The following is an 8039-nucleotide window of genomic DNA, read 5'->3' as shown; positions in this document are numbered from 1 at the left end:
TTCTTTTTGAAAATGCTGACTTAAAATGGATGGGTCCTACTCATTTTAAATAGAGAGAAGGGGGAACAAATTTTAAGTGACATTTTGAAGAAAGCATTATATCTTCTGCTTTGAGAATATTTGTGACATTGAGAATCTGGAAGTCTCATAAAGGTCATTACAAAGTACACTGCTACTCTTTTCTAGTATCTTTATTATTATTTGAAAATATTATACACATACATGTATTTGTAGAGGAAATGCTGATAGCATGCCAGCATTATTTGGTGTTAGTATTTGTTGGGGTGTGTGACAACCTTTGGAGAAGGCAATGGCACCCCACTCCAGTACTCTTGCCTGGAAAATCCCATGGAGAGAGGAGCCTGGTGGGCTGCAGTCCGTGGGGTCGCTAGGAGTTGAACACGACTTGGCAGACTCACTTTCACTTTTCACTTTCATGCATTGGAGAAGGAAATAGCAACCCACTCCAGTGTTTTTGCCTGGAGAATCCCAGGGACGGGGGAGCCTGGTGGGCTGCCGTCTATGGGGTCACACAGAGTCGGACACGAACTGAAGCGAGTTAGCAGCAGCAGCAGTAACAACCTTAGACCCAGATTTTGTGGATGGCTTTTGTGGGAAATATACTTCATGTGGAACAAAGGAAAACCATCTCCCAAGAACTGTATTTATGTGTGATTCATATATGTGGATTAGACCACTTAGGAAAAATCTCAACAAAGAAAAGGAACTTTCCCTCCGGGCTTCATGATTTATCCAAGTTAAATTTGTCACTGTTCAGACAGTTATAGAAGGCTCACCTAAGGTTGTATTCTCCAAACGCTGGACTGCATTAAAGCTTAGGATACAGCCACAGGTAACTAACTTTCTTTGAACTCTCCCCTAATTGGTGCCTTGTCACTGCAGAGAGAAGTTGAAATTTAATTAAGGGGCAGGAAACTCCCATCTAATTTTGTCCCCGAGCTCTCTGTGGGTTGTCTCGCAGAACTTCAACAGCTGGTGAGTGAAGGTTTTTGGCGCAGATGCTAAATAATGCCTACCCTGGTGAGGCACTTCTCGATCACGATACAGCACAATGGCTTCTTTCTAGGCAGCTGACTCTCCATCTATGGGACACATTGTGTTTCGCTGTCAGACTCCTACTTGCATTGATGCAATTTTTTTTTTAATTTTTGAAAAAATTTTATGAAAGGATAGTTGACTTGCAATGTTGTGTTAATTTCTGCTATACAGCAAAGTGACAGTTTTACATATATATATATACATACATACACACACATATATTATTTTTCATATTCTTTTCCATTCTGGTTTATCACAGGGTATTGAATACAGTTTCCTGTGCGTACAGTAAGACTTTGTTGTTTATCCATCCTATATACACTATTTTGTTGATGCAGTTTTTAAGGGCACCTTCAAATAAGGGCCAAATGTAATCATGATAAAAGTATTTCAACAAAGAACTCAATTTTTCTTTCTTCTATTCCAGTTATAAATTTCCTGTTGTTTTGGTACAAAATACCCCCAAATAATCAGCTCATCTGAACCTAGTGGGGAAAACCAAAAGGCAATTAAGCAATACATGTAAAAAAAGATCTCTACAAAGAAGAAAAATTAAGATATTATCAAATACTGTTTTAACAAAAACAAACTTCCCAAAGATACAGTATAAATTTCTGTAAGATTCGTGCCAAGAGGATAACAGAGCTCCGCTTCCTACATTAGCTCCTTGGAGTAGGCCCAATGTGCTGTCTTAGACAGGAGCATATCCTTCCCACCAGAGTGGATTTCTTCAACCACTCTCCAATGCGTGACAAGGATTCTTAACTACCTGATTGGCTTACATTATATAGAACATACTGGATATTTAGCAATCCAATATGTGCATCTGCTGAGCAATTTAAACATAACTACTGTGTAATGCCTCTAGTAATAATAAAAATATGGTGTTCATCTTTTCATTATGTGAATAACTTAATTACCAATGAGTAATTTCTACTTTATGGTGCAAACTTGACTCATTTGGAAAAGACCCTGATGCTGGGAAAGATTGATGGCAGGAGCAAAGTTGGGGACAGAGGATGAGATGGTTGGATGGCATCATTGACTCAATGGACATGAGTTTGAGCCAACTTCGAAAGATAGCAATGGACAGGGAAACCTGGTATGCTGCAGTCCATGGGGTCACAAAGAGCTAGACATGACTGAGCAACTGGATAACAATAATTTCTACTTTGGGGCTTCCCTGGTGGGTCAGTGGTAAAGAATCTATCTGCCAATGCAGGAGAGGCAGGTTCAGTCCCTAGGATGGGAAGATCCCCTAGAGAAGGACATGGCTACCCACTTTAGTATTCTTGCCTGGAAAATCCCATGAACAGAGGAGCCTGGCGGGCTACAATCCATGGGGTTACAAAAGAGTCAGACAAGACCTGGTGACTAAACAACAATGAATTTCTACTTTATCATATGGTCTAATATATATAATATATGTAATATCTATATCTAATTTAATTATATATATATATAACTATCTACAAATTCAACTGGACTAAATTTTTGGAATGGCTAGAATCCCAAAGGTTCAATTTGAAGTGATAAAGTCATACAGTGGGCAAAGCCTAGGTCTCAGACCAAGCAATGTCAGGATGAACCTTTAGGGATAAAGCAGAGATTCTGAGTATTGCACTTGTTTGCTTGCCTTCATTAATATACAGGCTTATGAATATCAAACGAAACAGAGGATAAATGTGGTATATTACCTCTAACATCTAACTGAAAGGCATTTGGGTACTACTGCTGAATTCCTTTACCTGCTTCAATCTTTGGGGAATATAGGGCTAGGAGAGTTGGACTGAGAATCATTTTGACTGGATTGCCCATGGAGACTCGAGTTTCATGGTCTGCTGACATGGGTGACTTGTACTACCCATGAATGTTCAGCTCTTTTACTGGAAATTATATTTTTATATGCGGAAAATATAAGTAGTAAAAATTCCCAAATCATCAGTTCTGATCTTTTCAATACAATTGATACTTATAAAAACTGGAAGTTTTACTTCAAGTGTATAAATATTGGAATAATTCAGTGAATTTTTCATTCTTCCAAATATGTTGTTTTGAGTAAATACAGCTTATGAATCTTTTTAACATATTGTTGCCATGTTACCACGTGCTGTAAACGCAATAGACCAGTTAAAGACCAAGTACTAACCGCAGTCATGTATTTCCTTTGTTTTATATATTTAGGTCAGACGCTAAACATGGGTTTAACATATTTTCTTTGTGGTTTAATTTCCTTTGTGATGATTTCTTTTATTTAATGGGAGTGTAAAAATGTCCCAAGGACCAAAAACAAATTGCAGCTTATTTTTAACACAGGCATTAAGAAGTTCTCTGTTATTTTGCCTATGGGTCAAAATTAAACTTTCAGGATCATTTTGGGTTAAAAACGCAACAGCGAGACATTTACATTTTCTTAACAAAACATAGGGGACTATATTCACGTGGCGTTCTTGCACACCCACTTGGGCCCAAGTCTTACAACAAACAAGGAATGAGAAAACGTGGGCTCCACAGTGACTTTCAGTGTATCTCTGGTCTGCGCCTCCCTAGAGATGCCAGGAAGGCGCCTGCTTGCAGTACCACCCCGCAGCTCATAATGACTCCCGGGAGATGGGGAGGAATTCCTGGACATATAAGAAGGAAAGGCAAACGAAGTCATCAGGGCAGCACCCCAGGACCACCGTGAACTTCACAGCAGTGCACAGAGTGATGTGTATTCATCGCCTAAGTGTTAAAGCTGCAACGGGGTTTTTCATTTCAAATTTACTATCCAGCCCATTAACGTATGTTTGCTTCTGGCACTTCATCCAGTTTATACCCTGATAGTGAACAGGTCTGTTTTAATGGTGTGTGTAATTCTCCTTTCTCAGTAATTTGTTGAAATTTTTGCTTCTTAAACAAGACAGGAGTCTTTTCTGTTGTTGTTGTTGTTGTTGTTTTTGACATTCACTTACCTGCCTGTTTAGTGAGTAGCAGAAATGTATTTTCTTTTACTTTGGCCTTTCTAGACACAATGTATTCGTCAAATCTTGAAATGCATGCCTAATAGAATGTCCTTCGATTTTATCCAGGACTTACTATATTTAACACCTGGATAAATTTAGAGGTCTTTTGAACTAAATGAAATCACTGAGAATCTAACAGTTACCAGACAGCTGTTAATAGTTTTAATAACTTCTTGCAGTTGCCCAGAGGGAGGAAAATGTGCTCTATTTCAGATCTTTATATAAAATAGTGAATTACGATGGGAACAATAATTTAGCTTTAATAAAGGGGAGATTTGTTGATTTTAATAGAACTAGTATTTCAGTTAAAACATTAAATATCTTCACTTTCTTTGCATTAAAAATGAGAATCCTCTAATAAATGTACCCATAAAAATTAGTAATGATTTTCTATTTTTATTCTCATTATGGGTGGAAAATACATCTTGAAATGACACAGAAAAGTTTTTCTAAGAATATTTATTATTTGAATAGCAAATTCCAATTTTCCTAAAATGCACTGAAAGTTAATATTGTCTTAAACTAGTGGCAAAAGTAAACAAAACACAGAAAAATTTAAGCAGTCTCTATCTTTTTCTAGGAAGGCATAGGATATTTAAGAAAAAGAGGGCAATTATTAAATGGATATTGTTCTAAAAATGTAAAAATATTAAAATCAGACATAAATTGATGATTTTTATTTAAAATTAATGAAATTTTCCTAAATTCTTTTTGCTTTGCCAAAAGACAATATAATCCACTAACCACTTATCTAATTTGTAAAGGTTTTTTTTATTATGTAAACAAATATTAGATACACACATGGTTATGCAGATTCAAGTCAGAGTGTTTCAGACTAACCATGCTGATTTTAATAAAAATATTTCCCTAAAAAAATTGCTATTGGTTAACTTTGTTTTTTCATGAAACGTGTTTCTACTGCTTCCAAAGATCTGGTAACCGTTCATACAAATGAAAAAAAGAGTATGTTTTCCATACATGCATAAGTTGTTCCACAAACATCTGGTAATGAAATTTTGAAAGTTGCTAGATTCTGAGCCAGACCAGGTGTTCTCTACAGCATCTCTAGAACTCAGCAATTGCCTGCAGTAATTTGTTGCAACTCGTATTGGCATTTTTATGGTTATGATGAGGCAAAAGGTGATGACATCATGTACTAATGTTTCGAAGGTGCTGTGAATTCAGTGTGAAAATTCCATCAATGAGTGATTGTTCCTGAAATTGACTACATTGGTGGCCATCACATTTTGCCAACTGAAACATCTGGGCACAAGTTAGTCATGGCACACCTTGTAAATAACTTAATTGAAATTAATTGCCAGGAGTTTGCAGTACCCTAGGTAGTTTATAAGTACCACTTCTTATTCTACTGCAATGTTTTTGGGCTTAAGGACCTTGTGTTGTCAGATTCCATGGCAGCAGCTTGTGATAAAATTGAAAAGTGTAGAAAACTTATAAGTAAATAACAGGACAACAAGGAAATGAAAATGCTATTTATATATAAAGAAGAAAACATTATATCTCATATATCTACTTTAATGTATAAAATATTTATCTCACAGAAATAATTTTTAAATTATTGTATCCAAAGCAGTTTAATAAAAGAAGATAGTTGAATAATTGGAGTTGGGTCTCTATTTCTCTGAAAAGAAATATTTAGTATTCAGTTCATGTTATAAATATCAAATATTTACTGTGTTGATAAAAATACTTGAAATTATTGTAGACTAGGAAATCACATATTTGAAAAGATTAAGGGGTTGTTCTATGTAAAAAGGGAGAATGCAATGGCATCCCACTCCAGTACTCTTGCCTGGAAAATCCCATGGGTGGAGGAGCCTGGTAGGCTGCAGTCCATGGGGTTGCTAATAGTCAGACACAATTGAGCGACTTCACTTTCACCTTTCACTTTCTTACATTGGAGAAGGAAATGGCAACCCACTCCAGTGTTCTTGCCTGGAGAATTCCAGGGACAGCAGAGCCTGGTGGGCTGCTGTCTATGGGGTCACACAGAGTCGGACACGACTGAAGTGACTTAGCAGAAGCTTAGCAGCTACGTAAAAAGGGGAAGACTGAATAGAAAATCTGAGTTCAATTTTTGCTGTATAGATTCTAAAGCACAAGTTCAAATAATTTTCTGATTTATTCACAGTTTCATGCACAGTTCAGTTCAGTCACTCAGTCATGTCCAACTCTTTGCAACCGCATGGACTGCAGCACACCAGGCTTCCCAATCCATCATCAACTCCAGGAGCTTGCTCAGCCTCTTTCCATCAAGTTGGTGATGCCATTCAACCATCTCAGCCTCTGTCATCCCCTTATCCTCCTGCCTTCAATCTTTCTCAGCATCAGGGTCTTTTCAAATGAGTCATTTCTTTGCATCAGGTGGCCAAAATATTGCAGCTTCAGCTTCAACATCAGTCCTTCCAATGCATATTCAGGACTGATTTCCTTTAGGATTGACTGGTTGGATCTCCTTGCAGTCCAACGGATATACAAGAGTCTTCTCCAACACCACAGTTCAAAAGCATCAGTTCTTTGGTAGTCAGCTTTCTTTATAGTCCAACTCTCACATCCATACATGACTACTGGAAAAACCATAGCTTTGACTAGATGGACCTTTGTTGGCAAAGTAATGCCTTTGCTTTTTAATATGTCATCTAGGTTGGTCACAGCTTCATGCATCATAATTAGGTAAACGTTGAGCCAGACATCCTGGAATGTGCAGTCAAGTGGGCTTTAGGAAGCATCACTATGAACAAAGCTAGTTAGTGGAGGTGATGGAATTCCAGTTGAGCTGTTGCACATCCTGAAAGATGATGCTGTGAAAGTGCTGCACTTAATATGCCAGCAAATTTGGAAAACTCAGCAGTGGCCACAGGACTGGAAAATGTCCGTTTTCATTCCAATCCCAAAGAAAGGCAATGCCAAAGAATGCTCAAAATATCACACAATTGCACTCTTCTCACATGCTAGTGAAGTAATGCTCAAAATTCTCCAAGCCAGGCTTCAATGATATGTGAACCGTGAACTTCCAGATGTTCAAGCTGGATTTAGAAAAGGCAGAAGAACCAGAGATCAGATTGCCAACATCCGCTAGATCATCGAAAAAGCAAGAGAGTTCCAGAAAAACATCTATTTCTGCTTTATTGGCTATTGTAAAGCCTTTGACTGTGTGGATCACAATAAGTAAGTAAATAAGTAAGTAAATTCACTCAGTCGTGTCTGACTCTTTGTGATCCCATGGACTGCAGCCCATCAGACTCCTCAGTCCATGGGATTCTCCAGGCAAGAGTACTGGAGTGGGTTGCCATTTCCTTCTCCAGGGGATCTTCCTGACCCAGGGATCGAACCTGGGTCTCCCGCATTGGAGGCAGACGCTTTAACCTCTGAGCCACCAGGGAAGCCAAATTCTTGAAGAAATGGGAATACCAGACCACCTGACCTGCCTCTTGAGAAATCTATATGCAGGTCAAGAAGCAACAATCAGAACTGGACATGGAAGAGCAGACTGGTTCCAAATTGGGAAAAGACCTGCTTATTTAATTTATAAACAGAGTACATCATAAGAAACCCTGGGCTGGATGAAGCACAAGCTGGAATCAAGATTGGTGGGGGAAATATCAATAACCTCAGACATGCAGATGATACCACCTTTATGGCAGAAAACAAAGAACTAAAGAGCCTCATGGTGAAAATGAAAGAGGAGAGTGAAAAAGTTGGCTTAAAACTCAACATTCAGAAAACAAAGATCATGGCATCTGGTCCCATCACTTCATGTCAAATAGATGGGGAGGCAGTGGAAACTTGACTAATTTTATTTTGAGGGGCTCCAAAATCACTGCAGGTGGTGACTGCAGCCATGAAATTAAAAGATGCTTACTCCTTGGAAGGAAAGTTATGACCAACCTAGACAGCATATTAGAAAGTAGAGTCATTACTTTGCTAACAAAGGTCCATCTATTCAAGGCAAAT

At 38.1% G+C, this 8039-nt stretch overlaps 1 non-coding gene across 1 annotated transcript; it reads right to left on the bottom strand.

Annotated features, from left to right (window-relative positions):
* Positions 1 to 7395: 7395 nt before the first annotated feature.
* TRNAW-CCA (transfer RNA tryptophan (anticodon CCA)) lies at positions 7396 to 7468 on the bottom strand. The gene has a single exon. It is a non-coding gene; the product is annotated as a tRNA-Trp (tRNA).
* Between the last annotated feature and the right edge of the window lie 571 nt (positions 7469 to 8039).

The sequence above is a fragment of the Capricornis sumatraensis genome, chromosome 4 (assembly GCF_032405125.1).
Source record: "Capricornis sumatraensis isolate serow.1 chromosome 4, serow.2, whole genome shotgun sequence".
Classification (NCBI taxonomy): Eukaryota; Metazoa; Chordata; class Mammalia; order Artiodactyla; family Bovidae; genus Capricornis; species Capricornis sumatraensis.
This window is presented reverse-complemented; position numbering and strand designations above follow the sequence as displayed.